The 13568-nt window shown below is 35.7% G+C and overlaps 1 protein-coding gene across 37 annotated transcripts in view; it reads left to right on the top strand.

The window, feature by feature from the left end:
- The window catches only part of PLEKHA5 (pleckstrin homology domain containing A5), a 246104-nt gene that overhangs the window by 93086 nt on the left and 139450 nt on the right, over positions 1–13568 (top strand). The gene's annotated exons all lie outside the window — the stretch shown is intronic.

Raw genomic sequence — 13568 nt, 5'->3', positions numbered from 1 at the left:
CATTTAAAAAGTTGAAGATGCCAGTGATTTTTTAAAAAAGTAATGCCATGTATTTAATCTAGTTAGAGAGAATAAAGATTTGAGTGCTAAGCACTTGAATAGATGTTTTACCTCATTTACAAAAGAAACTTTAATTTCATTAGATCCAACAAGAGATAACACCATATTCCTGTATATTTATAAATTCATGGTCTTTGCAGCAATAGCAAAAAATCCTGTCGAATAGAAGTGTTTCTCCATAAAATATTTTCCCTGTAAAAAATAGATCTAAAGTTGTATGATTGATGTTGCTCCAGTAAAAAGGAGTGGAGGAGAATTTCAATAATTTGTATATCTGAAGCAGTTGATAGAAAAGTTGCCAGATAGCTTCGAATTATCTAATCATATGTATATATTTGTGTTTACTTATTTTGGTATATAAGCAGATTATCCTGGGCAATGGAATCATTGTTTGGTTGCATTTTCTTCTATATGTTACTACATTTTTAAAAAAGAAAAAGCCCACAAATAAATATTATTTATTGAAAAGGAAACTACAGTTGACTCTTGAACAACGATTTGAACTCTGCTGGTCCACTTATATGTGGATTTTTTTGCAACCAAAAGAGGATTAAAAATACAGTGTTCTCAGAATACAAAATATGTATATACTAAGGACTGACTTTTTTTTTTTTTTAAAGATGGAGTTTCACCATATTGGTCAGGCTGGTCTTGAACTCCCAACCTCAGGTGATCCACCCGCCTTGGCCTACAAAGTGCTTGAATTACACACTTTTGAGCCACCATGCCCGGCCATGAGCCACTATGCCTGGCCCCTGACTTTTTATACACATGAGCTCTGCAAAGATTTGCTTATGCTCTGATTTGGGTATATACAGGGATGATTTGGATATAAGTAGGTGGTCCTGAAACCAATTTCCTGAGCATACTGAAGGATGACTGTATATGTGAATAAGACTTAAATTATATTTCCAAATTTGGGATGGAATCAAACATTTTAGTAACAATTCTGTTGATTACACTCCTATTTTTAATCTGATAGGACTGTATTTATTTTGTATTTTTGTGTTTGAATGTGTGTGTGTGTTTCGTTTTTGGAAACAATTATAAAAGATTTGTGAATTATTTCTTTGTATGCTAGTCCAGATACTCCTGTTTCCCTTCTTTTTTTTAATTCTTCCCTTGAATTGGCAGTCGTAACTTAGAGACTCTTGTTTACAATACATTGAATAGTTATAGGTTACCTGTAACTATTTTAAAAGCATACTAATGTAACATTTTACATATGCCTTTATTTTTAAAATACAGTTAAATTCCTTTTAATCTTAGGCTTTAATTGAATTTTTTCCCATGGATTTTTCAGAGGGGAAGGTTATTCTCTGTACCTAATGTATAGCCTCAATTTCTGGTGTCAATCAGAGAAAAATAACTGATATAAGATCTTTATATAATTGGTTTTGGTGTGGGTATGGACAGGGGAGTCATTTAAAAATAGGAACAATAGAAGTACCTTTCTGGTTTTGTCAAGCATACTATAAAACAACAGTTAATACTTACTCTCAAAAAAGATTTTCTTCTTTCAAAAAACAATTTCACACAAAAGGTGATTTGCTAAATAGAAGAATGGTAGATGGAAGTGTGGTAAACAAATACAGTGTTACATAATTTAAAAACTTAGATGATGTGTATAGATGTTAACCATATAATTATTTCAACTTTTAAGTATATTTGAAACTTTTCATAGTAAAATGCTGGGAACTGCTCCTACCCCAACGCCAAAAAAAAAAAGAAAAAGAAAAGAAACAATTTCACACAGAGAATGTCCAAGAAACTCTCCAATTGCTTTTTTCTCATTTCTTTCTTTCTTTTTTTTTTTAAACTTTTGGGTAAATGCTTTCATCAACGTGTATTCATGGAATGCAGTTTCACCACGTGTGTTGATGGAATGCAGTTGTAATTTCTACATAAAGTGAAGTTAGTTGCCTTTAAATAGTTGTTAGCCACATTTCCAAATGAAATGCCGACTACTTCTTGAGAAAAGTTACCAGTTAACTGACGTCAGCTAGCTTGCAGTCTGCGTCATTAAGTTTGACAGAGGTATGAAAATGAAACATAGATGTATGCTAGAGTCCTGATAGTGGACAAGCTATGTCACTCATTACTCATTTTAAACAGTACAACTCTAGGTCTTTTATAAAGCCCAAATTTGCTCAGAATTTATAGTGAGCATGTTAAAAGCTATGGTGTGCACTATTTCTGTGAAGGTACCTTAATCTCTTTAATCTTATCTCTATAAGAGATTGTGACCTTTGGGTTGATTATATTTTTCTGCTGCTTTTAAAAAGAAAACTGAGAAGTTGAGTAGTTTGTTATTGGTTCCTACATGAAATGCAGACCTGGACAAACTGATGAGACTGATTTGTAATCTGTTGTCTAGCAAATTATGTGAATTTTAAAAGAAAGCATAATTCCTTCATTAAAAATATCTGAACTTAATAAGAAAACAGACAACCCAATTAAAATATGAGCAAATGATTTGAACAGACACTTTGCCAAAGAAAACACACAGATGGCAAATGAACATACAAAAAAATGCTCAACACTTTTGTCTTATAGGGAATTGCAAATTAAATAACAGCAAGATACTACTGCACACCCTTTAAAATGGCTAAAATCTGAAAAACTGGCCATACCAACTGCTGGCAATATTGTGAATCAACAGGAGTTCTTATTCACTGCTGGTTGGAATGCAAAATTGGAAGACAATTTGGCAGTCTCTTACAAAGCTAAACATAGTCTCACCATATGATTCTGCAGTCATGCTCCTAGGTATTTCCCCAAATCAGTTGAAAACATGTCTACACAAAAACCTGCACTTGAATGTTTATAGCAGCTTTATTCATAATTGTCAAAACTGGAAGCCACCAAGATGTTTTTCCATAGGTGAATGAATAAACAAACTGTGGTATATCCATATAATGGAATATTATTCAGCAGTAAGAAGAAATGGGCCATCAAGCTGCAAAATGACATAAATGGGTCTTAAATGCTATTGCTAAGTGAAAGAAGGCAATGTAAAAAGTTTACATACTGTATTATTCTCATACACGTTCTGGAAATGGCAAAACTATTATAGAGTGGAAAGATCAGGGGTGTAGGGGATGGGAGAAAGGAGGAAGGATTGAATAGGTGAAGCACAGGGGATTTTTAGGGTGATGAAAATATTTGTATGATACTGTAATTATAGTTATGTGACACTGTCTGTCAAAACCCACTGAAGTGTACAACACAAAAAGTAAAGCCTGATGGTATGCAAAAAATCTTGGGGAATCTCAAAATCCCACAGTAGAATGCAGACTATAACAAAGGAACCTATTACAAGTGTATGACACAACCTCATAGGGGCATGGGGCAAAAGGTGCTTACCTAATTAACTTTGGTAATGGATGGAGTCTATAAGACAAAAGGCAAAAGAAACTACATAAATACTTTATTCCAGTAAGGTCATCAAAAACAAGGAAAGTCTGGGGAACTACCATAAGCAAGAGAAGCCTAAGGAGACAGGATGAGTAAATATAATGTGGTATCCTAGAACAGAAAAAGGCATCGGGTCAAACCTAAAGGAATCTGACAAACAATTGACTTCAGTCAATTTTTAAAAATATTACCAGGCCTGGTGACACGTGCCTATAGTCCCAACTACTCAGGAGGCGGAGGTTAGAAGCATTGCTGGAGTCCAGGAGTTTGAGACCAGCCTGATAGCCTGAGCAACATAGTGAGACCCTTGTCTCTAAAATGTATGTGTGTGTGTGTGTGTGTGTGTGTGTGTGTGTGTGTGTGTTTATATTTCTATACATACTTGTATATATTCACACATACACACAGAGTTCAGCTTTCTTTGAGATTATCAAAAAAAGATCCTCAAACAAAGCTACCTTTTTTTTATCCTTTGGACTTACAGATACAGATGGGTTGGATTTAGATACATTTGTGTTCATTTCCTAATTAGTGTCTACAATTTCTGTTTTATGCTTCAAATAATTTTGTGCTTTGTAAAAATCTTGGTACAATTTCCATTTGCAAATGTAGGCAAAGCCTAATTTAATGATTTGTTTGTTAAGGGAATTATAGAGTGCACTCACACAAGTGGACACCTGACACGCACCTATAAATCCCTTGTTGCTATGTATACTCAGTAATTATTGATTGAAACAGCAAGTTAGTCATAACCAGCTTCTTCCTATGAAGATTTTGAAGTGGCCTATTATAAAAAGACAACCAATTAATCATATATAAATAAGAGGAAGTGGAAAGTCAGTACCAGAGAAAATATGTGTTTGAGTCAGACCCATAGGGGTGTGTAAGTAATTTTTGAAATGTCAGCACATCAGGTTTTCTTTTAGCCACTCTTTAATTCTGGAATGGCAAGCTCAAATGCCTCTGAGAGCTGGGCAGATGCTGTAAATTTGTGCAGTTGGTGAAGTGTAATATAGTAGGAGGTGGTAGAGTCTCTGCTTACCCTGCCAAAGACATTCACTTGATTGGACACCACACTTGGGGGCTAGCTGCCAGTTTGCTTTAATTTTGGCCTAAATTTTTGCTCCGTAAATCAGCTCATATAATCTAAGGGATATTATTAAGTAAACATTTAATTGTTTTATGGAGAAGGGAGGAACAATAGATGTGAGTGAAATTTTGCCCTTTTTTCTTCATTGTTGTGTGACATAAAATCTGGTGCCATCCAGATAGCTTTGCAGTTAGGCAAACCTAGCCTAATTTTGATCCCTGTGTCCAAAATGTTGCTGAGTACCTCACTCCCACAACCATGGATCTTAAGCGGAAATGTTTGCTCTGCTGTTGTCTCTAGGATTTTATGCCAAGACATTAACATGCACTCTGCCTCTGTTATTCAAGCATACATGGATAATGAAAACAATATCACAACTGATGCCTGGTGGACAGTGATCATAAAATGTGTCTGATATGAGAGAAGCCTCCTAATTTCAGCTGTTAAAATGTTTTTATTTTTTAAAAAAGCATTAGAGTAAATTAAGCAGGATACTCTAGGAGTATTTATATAGTTGTTTTCATTGTAGGATCATGTACCAATACTTTAGAACACCAGTAACTAATCTGGGAAATCTGGGACATTTTGTCACAGCCATACTTGTTTGTTTTGTTAGATTTTAATAAGTCACTTTTTCTTTGTACAGTTTTAATGTGGTGTTTCCCAAAGCACGGTATACATATCCCCAATTGTATATAAAATGATTTTTAGGTATGTTTGTGAGCTGAGATAAGCCAATTTAGTCATTTGAAATTGGTATAAAAATGGTCATTTAAACTGTCACTATAAGAATAGTAGAGTCCCTCTCTGTTTTTGTTAGACATTCCAAAAAGCACCTTACATCAAAGATTAACTCAAAACATTCTGGCAGAGAGATCAGCTCAATTAATGGGATCAAGCAGCAGAATTCTTCACTGCGAGGGAGGAAGAGCCAAATGAAATTCTACACTGGACCAAAGGTGTTTGGCTACCAGGATAGCCAGATTCTTGTTTCTTATATATGTAAAGACTAAAGAACCAACCACGTACTTTGAATAGCATTCATCTCACTGTGAAAAAATATTTCCAGTCAGGCATGGTGGCTCACGCTTGTAATCCTAACACTTTGGGAGGCCGAGGTGGGTGCGTCACCTGAGGTCAGGAGTTTGAGACCACCCTGGCCAACATGGTGAAACCCCATCTCTACGAAAAACTCAAAAAATAGCCAGCCATGGTGGTACACGCCTGTAATCCCAGCTACTTGGGAGGCTGAGGAAGGAGAATCGCTTGAACCCAAAAGGTGGAGGTTACAATGAGCCAAGATCGTGCCACTGCACTGCAGCCTGTGCAATGGGAGTAAGACTCCATCTATATATGTTTCCAACATCCCTTGTGCTAATTAGTGAACCCTCTGATACAGAATTGGTTAGTGATATTTGTAGTACCTATGTGACTATTATTTAGGTTGCCTTGAATGTGAATCATTGATAGGGTATCTAATATATTAACTGTCTTCCTCCACTGTTTACACTGAAGTGTTTTAAAGTTAATTACAGTATAACAAGGTAGTATTGGATGAAATGTTCTTATTTTAATATTGTGTGTTAGAAAAATATAGCTATTTTTGAATAAAAATGTGCAATTTTGCAGACACTGCGTAGGATGAGACTATGTTGCCTTTTTAAAGTAACTCTCAAATATTGTTAACAGCACATGTGGCACTCAGATGTGGCAGAAGTTCAGAGAGGTCCAGAAATGACTGGAGTTTGAAAGTCTGGTTTAACTGAATGACTTGTTTTGTTTTTGTTTTATTTTATTTTTTCCCTGGACAGAATTTTACCATTAACTTCTTTTCCCACTCAGTTGCCCATTATCAGTGGGTTTTGCTCTTACATGATATTAAACCAGTTTCTGCATTTCGTAGTAAAACATTATCCCAAGGAACATCTACCTTCTTTACAACCAAATAGGGCCATATGAAATTGAATTTAAAAAAAAAATCATTGCATAAAAATGTTTAGGTTTAAATGGCCTTCAGTTTTAAAGAGTTTAATGAAATATTTCTAAATAAATATGACTTAGTTACCGAATTTTAGACAGTTTTGCCTCAGTGACTGTCTCTTTCTGCTTAAAGCATTTACAGTGACTACCAATTAGTGTTCTAATGAAATAAAAGTAATATTTCTTTAGATAGTGATAATATTTCCAAAGTATATTGCTTCAAATAAATATATACAGTACACATTCTAAAAGCAAAATTTTTGACATTTACTTGGAAAAAATTAATATTTTAGCCAGGCATGATGGTATGTACCATTAGTCCCAGCTGGCAGGAGGCTGGAGTGAGAGGATTACGTGAGACCAGGTCAAGGCTGTAGCGTGTTATCGTTGTGACTGTGAATAGCCACTCTACTCCAGCCTGGGCAACAAAGCAAGAGCCCATCCTTATAAAAATGGGAAAAAAGAATCTGCTAAAATTAAGGTTACCTCTTCTGTTGCCCACAATGGGATGGCACTTTTAAGACAATGAGGGACGGATACCAGTGGAAAGTGTTTTTATAATCCCTTGATTCCGTACAGTATGAAGTGCCTATCAGTACTTGGCCTGTACAGCTCCCTTAAGTCTGCTTCTTCTCCAAGGGTGAGAATCTCGGTATTCAGTATTTCAGGACCACAAAACTGCTTCATTTTACTCCATCTTTGGAGAGAGATGATAAACGAATACCTACTGCCTTTTTCAGAGCTACATTCAGCTTCCATTCCACAGGGGAGAAGGATATAGCACTTTTCATTACTTGGAGCAGAAATTGTGGTGGACCAGTGCAAAATTGCTTACCACATCTAAAACATCTGATGGCAGGATATTAATTTTCTGTCTCTTTTTTAATTGAAAATTTGCAAACAAGTAAAATTCTAGAAAATATGGGGTTTTAATTATAGCATTTGTGGAGTTTCAGTACACAGAATTTGCAGGTCTTGCTTATTATTTCCCTCGTTATGTTATACTGTATGGTCTACCTTCTAGAGAGGACCACTTTGATCCTTGCAGAGGAACAAGACCGCAGGAAACAGTTAATCCCGTTTATCTCACGAGAAGCAAGAAAAGCATTATAAGGTGATATGAGAGAGTCCAAAACTACCAAAGAACTTCCTCAAGGAGCTTCATAACTGTAAATTATTAGAGTCTCCTTCATTTGTGGTTTAGATCAGAATGCTCTTTAACCTGTTTGTCTTTTGAACAAGTTGGATGTGCAGTTTGGCAATTCCATTTGCAGTGCGAGGATTTATCTAAATGTAGACTCACCTTTTGAGTCTTCTTAGAGGGCTGGAGGTAATGAAGATCACCCCAGGATTTAGTCAGGGGAAAAATTGTAGAAAATTGTGCAATTAAAGCAAGTCAAAATACTAACTAGAACTGATTAAATTCCAATGTACATCTTCCTTCAGATCTTCACATATTTCATATTAATGCTATGTTTGTTATTTTTTAATTAACATAGCATGTGGTAAAATTTTGTGGTAAAATTCATATCACAAAAGTGTACAGTTTATTGTGTGCTGTTGATTGATATTTTAACGTGTACAGTTCATTGGTATTAATACATTCATTCGCAGTGGAATGCAACCATTACCTCTATCCAGTTCCAAAGACTGTGGTTCTTTCCGCCTTTGGCTGTTATACTGCTGTGAACATTTATGTACAAGTATTTGTTTGAATACCTGTTTCTAATTATTTTGGGATGTATACCTGGGAGTTGAACTGCTAGGTCATACGGCAATTTCGTGTCCAACTTTTTGAGCAAAATTGTTTTCCATAACACCTGCACCATTTACATTCCTGTCAACGCTAAATATTTAAATATTTATGATGAGGTCCTGAACTGACTCTTGGACTCCAGATAAATTATGAACAATGTGGAATTTTTTTGTTATAGTTAGACAACACTAACAGATACTGTTAGGAAATTTTTCAAAGAGAAGCTGTGAAACTGGTTCATTTTTAAAGTTTGTGTTTGGACAGTTATAATTTTTTAGGTCAGTTATCTTCAGTATCTGAACATGCTTTTTAAGAACAGTGTTTAAGAACTGAATTTGCGGCCAGGCGCGGTGGCTCAAGCCTGTAATCCCAGCACTTTGGGAGGCCGAGGCGGGTGGATCACGAGGTCAAGAGATCGAGACCATCCTGGTCAACATGGTGAAACCCCGTCTCTACTAAAAATACAAAAAAATTAGCTGGGCATGGTGGCGCGTGCCTGTAATCCCAGCTACTCAGGAGGCTGAGGCAGGAGAATTGCCTGAACCCAGGAGGCGGAGGTTGTGGTGAGCCGAGATCGCGCCATTGCACTCCAGCCTGGGTAACAAGAGCGAAACTCCGTCTCAAAAAAAAAAAAAAAAAAAGAACTGAATTTGCATCCCAGCACTTTGGGAGTCCAACGTGGGTGAATGAATCATCTGAGGTCGGGAATTCAAGACCACCCTGACCAACTTGGAGAAACCCCATCTCTACTAAAAATACAAAAAATTAGCCAGGCTTGGTCGCACATGCCTGTAATCCCAGCTACTTCGGAGCATGAGGCAGAAGAATCGCTTGAACCCGGGAGGTGGAGGTGGTGATGAGCCGAGGTTGCAGTGAGCCGAGATCGCACCATTGCATTCCATACTGGGCAACAAAAGTGAAACTCAGTGTAAAAACAAACAAAAACAAAAACAAAAAACTGAATTTGCTCTGTTATTTAAATTACTATGCCTATTGCTTTCTTGTTTTGTCTTTTGTATCTAATATGTAGATAACGCCTTTGAAATGTTTAGCCAATTTAGGAATCAAAGAGTTATACGGATAGATTAGTTAGAATTGGAGAATCTTTATAGCAATTTTTAAGTTGTTTTTTATTTGATTGACAGTAATTTTACTGTATGAAGAAGTCGGTTATATCCTTCCAGTTTCCAATTCAGTTCCTCTTTTGTGATGTTTTCTATTATGCACAACTTGAGGTTTTGGCAGCTTAATCTTTTGTTGCTCATTGTTCATGTTTTCAGTTACTTGATACACTGAACTGGCTTTTCCATTTTAAATTACATTTGAACTGATTAAATGTACCTTTTTTTGGTCACAGACTGTGATAGACCACTCTTAGTGTCTACCAAATTGCTATCTACTCTTTCTTCCAACTTTCTTCCTATTGAAAATAATTCCAATTTTGTTCTAGTGATTTTTTTTTTTTTCTCATGTGCTCTGGGAAGGTAAGCTTCCTTGGCCCCAAGGCCTAAATAATAGTTATTCTTGTAGAGTTAATCCTATTCCCCATGCCAGTAATTGGTTTAAGCTGAAGAGCTTCTGTGACTAGATTAAACAGAGTAGTTTTTTCTTTCAAGTAAAGCAGTCTCAGAGATAAGTATTCTAGGTTGGAATCAGAGTTCCTTCCATTTTCTTGCTTTACCATCCTGGAATGAGACTGATTTTCTCAAGATTAAGTCATGCTCTGAAATGGCTGTTACTATGTCCAGAAGGTATAAAAATCAGAAGGGCAAATGAAATAATTTCCTAAGTTCCCCTACCTCATTGGCTATGCCTAATTAACGAGCCTGTACCTAGTTGCAAGGGAAGCTAGGAAATGTAGTACTTTCGCAGGTGCATTCCTTCCCTGGAAGCTGAGCAATAAAAGAAGAATGGGCAGTGGGTAGCAATGACCAGTCTCTGCCACAGCAGCAGTTGTTGAATGTTAACCAGGTTGTTTAGAGTTCAGTGGCAGCTGTTTTGCAAAAACCTTTATAAGAGAAAGTTTCATTCAAAATCTAAACAGTAACATAAATTAAGTCAAACTTGTTTTCAAGTCCATATCGAATCTCATTTTCTTTCACATTCATTTCTGTAATCATTCCCTGCATTACCTCTGGACAATGAGAACCCACAAAGGTCCTAGATTAGTGCTTTTAATTGTTGTGGTGGGTTATTAGTATAGTCCTGTTCACAGTAAGTGAAACTACTTCATGGGAAAATCAGCTTTCTCAAGGGCGTTTGTGATAAATCCAAACCTTCGCCAACTCTCCATGTGACTTATGGTCCTCTGTTGATAAATCTCCTTTGATTATAACCCTTCTCTCTTTATTAGCTCTCTGTGGCCTACTGTGTTACAGCCAGGTCTCTTTGTCTAATACTCACGACCTTCGGTCCTGCTCTTCACCCACCTTACTAAGCCATTGCATTGTAACTAAGCCAAACTAACCGTTTCATTTTTACACCAATATTTTTGCATCATGACTTCCTATTTTCTACTCTCCAGCTCCTGCCTGTCCTTTATAGGATTCAAGCTCAAAGCCCATTTACATATTTCTCTGTTTTCTTCTGATCTACATGTCTTAGCACAACAGCTATTGTAAGATGAGCTCTAATTATATGTCAGACACTATTGTAAGGCTTTTAATGTTTTCATTCATTTCATCATAACAATTATATGAGGAAGATGTTGTCAAACCCATTTTAGAAATGAAGGAAGAACTGAGGCACAGAGAAGTACAATAGTTTTCCTAAGACCTGATCCAGAATTCTGATCTAGGCAGCCTGGCTCCAAAGTCCATTTATGTAGTAGCGTATCTGATATTCTCACTTTTATTTTACTTCTATACTTATCTATCCCATTTACCTACCCACACCTATTTTTTTTAACACTAAATGGCAATATATGTAACATTTCCAATAAACTTCCAAAATAAGGATAAGTGGTTTTATTTAAAGGAAAAGAAAAAACTTGTTGACAAGGGAATTTATACAAATAAAGTGTAAAAACAGACAAAGAAATCTGCCCTCCAATGTCAGAAATACGAATGTAGAAGTGTGGCAAGTTGAAACTTGTTTTTGTTTTTTAAGTCACTCATAGCAGAGAAATGTTTATTTTTTGTTTGGTTTTAAGGGAAAATAGCCATATCCCAGTAAAATTTGATGTTGGCAGGCAAATGGTCTTGGTTGGAGTTGTTGACATGAGACCACATAACTGTATTTGTTATGCAATGTCATGGTGAGTAAAGGACAACTCAGTCAGTTACTTTTTCAGGACCTTTCATTGAGTCAGTGGTAGAGTTAAAAGTGTCTTTTGGGTCCTAAGGCTGTGTCTTAAACACGAGACTCCATAACACAGTCTGTCCTGTGCTGAGGTAGTAAAACTTTTTTAAAACGTGGGTATTTTCCCACTTCCCTGCCAGAGTAAACAGGAGTTTCTTAATAACTAAATCAAGCTAACACACAAAGCAACCATTCTAAAGAGTTTCTTTGAGGCCTGTTGTTTTTTTTTTTTTTTTTTTTTTTTTTTATGATAATGAAACTGGTACACTATCATGTGTTTAATTCTATTCCTGCATCAAAACATATGATGTATCTTCCAGGCAGATGGTACAAGTGTAGAATTGACTGTCAGAACTTGAATAATAGATGTTTTGTTGGTAAATCAGTCTCTGTAGAAAATGAGTTAGATTTTATTTCCTTCAGAATGAAAATTATTTTACGTACAGTTAGAGTATAAGTCACAAACTACCATTCACAAGTGTACATTCACATAAATATATGCAATTTTTGTCAATTTTAAAAAGTATATATTCATCCATAAGGTTATACTTAGGACCTTCATAAGGAAACTAGAACTGAATTTATATACACGTGTATATGTACATACATATATATATTTTTACTCATATAGCTTGAGTTGTTAATTTCATATTCATATTTATGATTTCATATTCATCAATATATTCTTGAATCAGAATTTATTGTGCTAGAATTTGAAGATTCTTTCATAAAGCACAAAGTTTTACAAACCAAATTTTTTATTACTGATTTTATCATAAAATCAGTAAATTTAAGTTTTTATACTACATTTGTTGCATATATACTCTTTGACTGGAAATTTTTGTAGAACTGTAGTGATTAACTTGAACATGTAGTTAAAGATGCCAGAGTCCATTAAAAGAGTCAGCACTCAGTCTGTTTTTTTCCATTGAGAGAAATTGCCTTCAAGCACCCAAAGATAGTTACAGAATTTAAATATGCCAAAGGAGATAAAAATATAACCACACATTTCTCCTATAGCTCAGAAGCTGAGATGCTATGTAATAACAAGGACACAGGAAAGGGATAGGATTAGTTATATTGCTCAATCATTGCTGCTTTTGTAGATTGTATTTCTCATTTTGGTTTGTATTTGGCTGTATGAATGAACTCATTAGATGTTAGTCCAGTCTCTACCTATTGTGCAAAATAGTTTATATTGACACATTCTTTGAGATGGAAGTACCCATGACCCTAAATTTTGTTGGTTATGCTGATTGTTCCTAATATGTAGTACTGGAACTACCTGAGTGAGGGAGACTGGGGAGATCTCTCTGAGAAGGTAACGTTTGAGCTGGACCTGAATAATGTGAATTAGTGAGTTATGTAAGTTATGACAGTTCAGAAGAAGGAACTTGTGGTTACTGATCTCATACAAGAAGTGGAAAGAATTTAGAAAGGATTTGGAAGAAATAAGGGGAAGAGAAAATGTCTAAGTCTCTTACTAAACTGGCCTCAGAGGGCCAACTTGTCATTGATAACTTGAGAACTTAATATTCTCAAATTAAATGGTTCTGAATGCCATTAGAAGCAAATGTATTTTAGAAGTTGCCACTCTCTGAGGAGGAAGATTCTAGTTTGTGAGGGGCTTTTTTTCTTATAATTGGTCTCTTCCTAAGCAGGTGTTTATGGATTCATTTGATTCTTAAATCATTCAATTCTTCCAATTACTTTTTCCAAGAGTTTGCTGTGTAGTGACATTTCAACTCTAAAAGAAAACCAAGATGATAGCATGGAGCAAACTTTGAACATTTCTTGGGTAGCAGATGAAAAATATCTGAACTATTGTGTCAGTATCAAATGAGGATGACTGACATTGTGTTCAGAAGTTTTTGGCCCCGTACCCACATCGATTGTCTTTCTTGGTGTCATAGAATTTATTCTTATACCCTACTTCAGTTACGTAGTGGTTACCTGTGCTGTAAG

The sequence above is a fragment of the Saimiri boliviensis genome, chromosome 7, assembly GCF_048565385.1.
Source record: "Saimiri boliviensis isolate mSaiBol1 chromosome 7, mSaiBol1.pri, whole genome shotgun sequence".
NCBI classification, from domain to species: Eukaryota; Metazoa; Chordata; class Mammalia; order Primates; family Cebidae; genus Saimiri; species Saimiri boliviensis.
The sequence above is the reverse complement of the archived record's forward strand: the minus strand, read 5'-3'. Positions and strand labels throughout refer to the sequence as shown.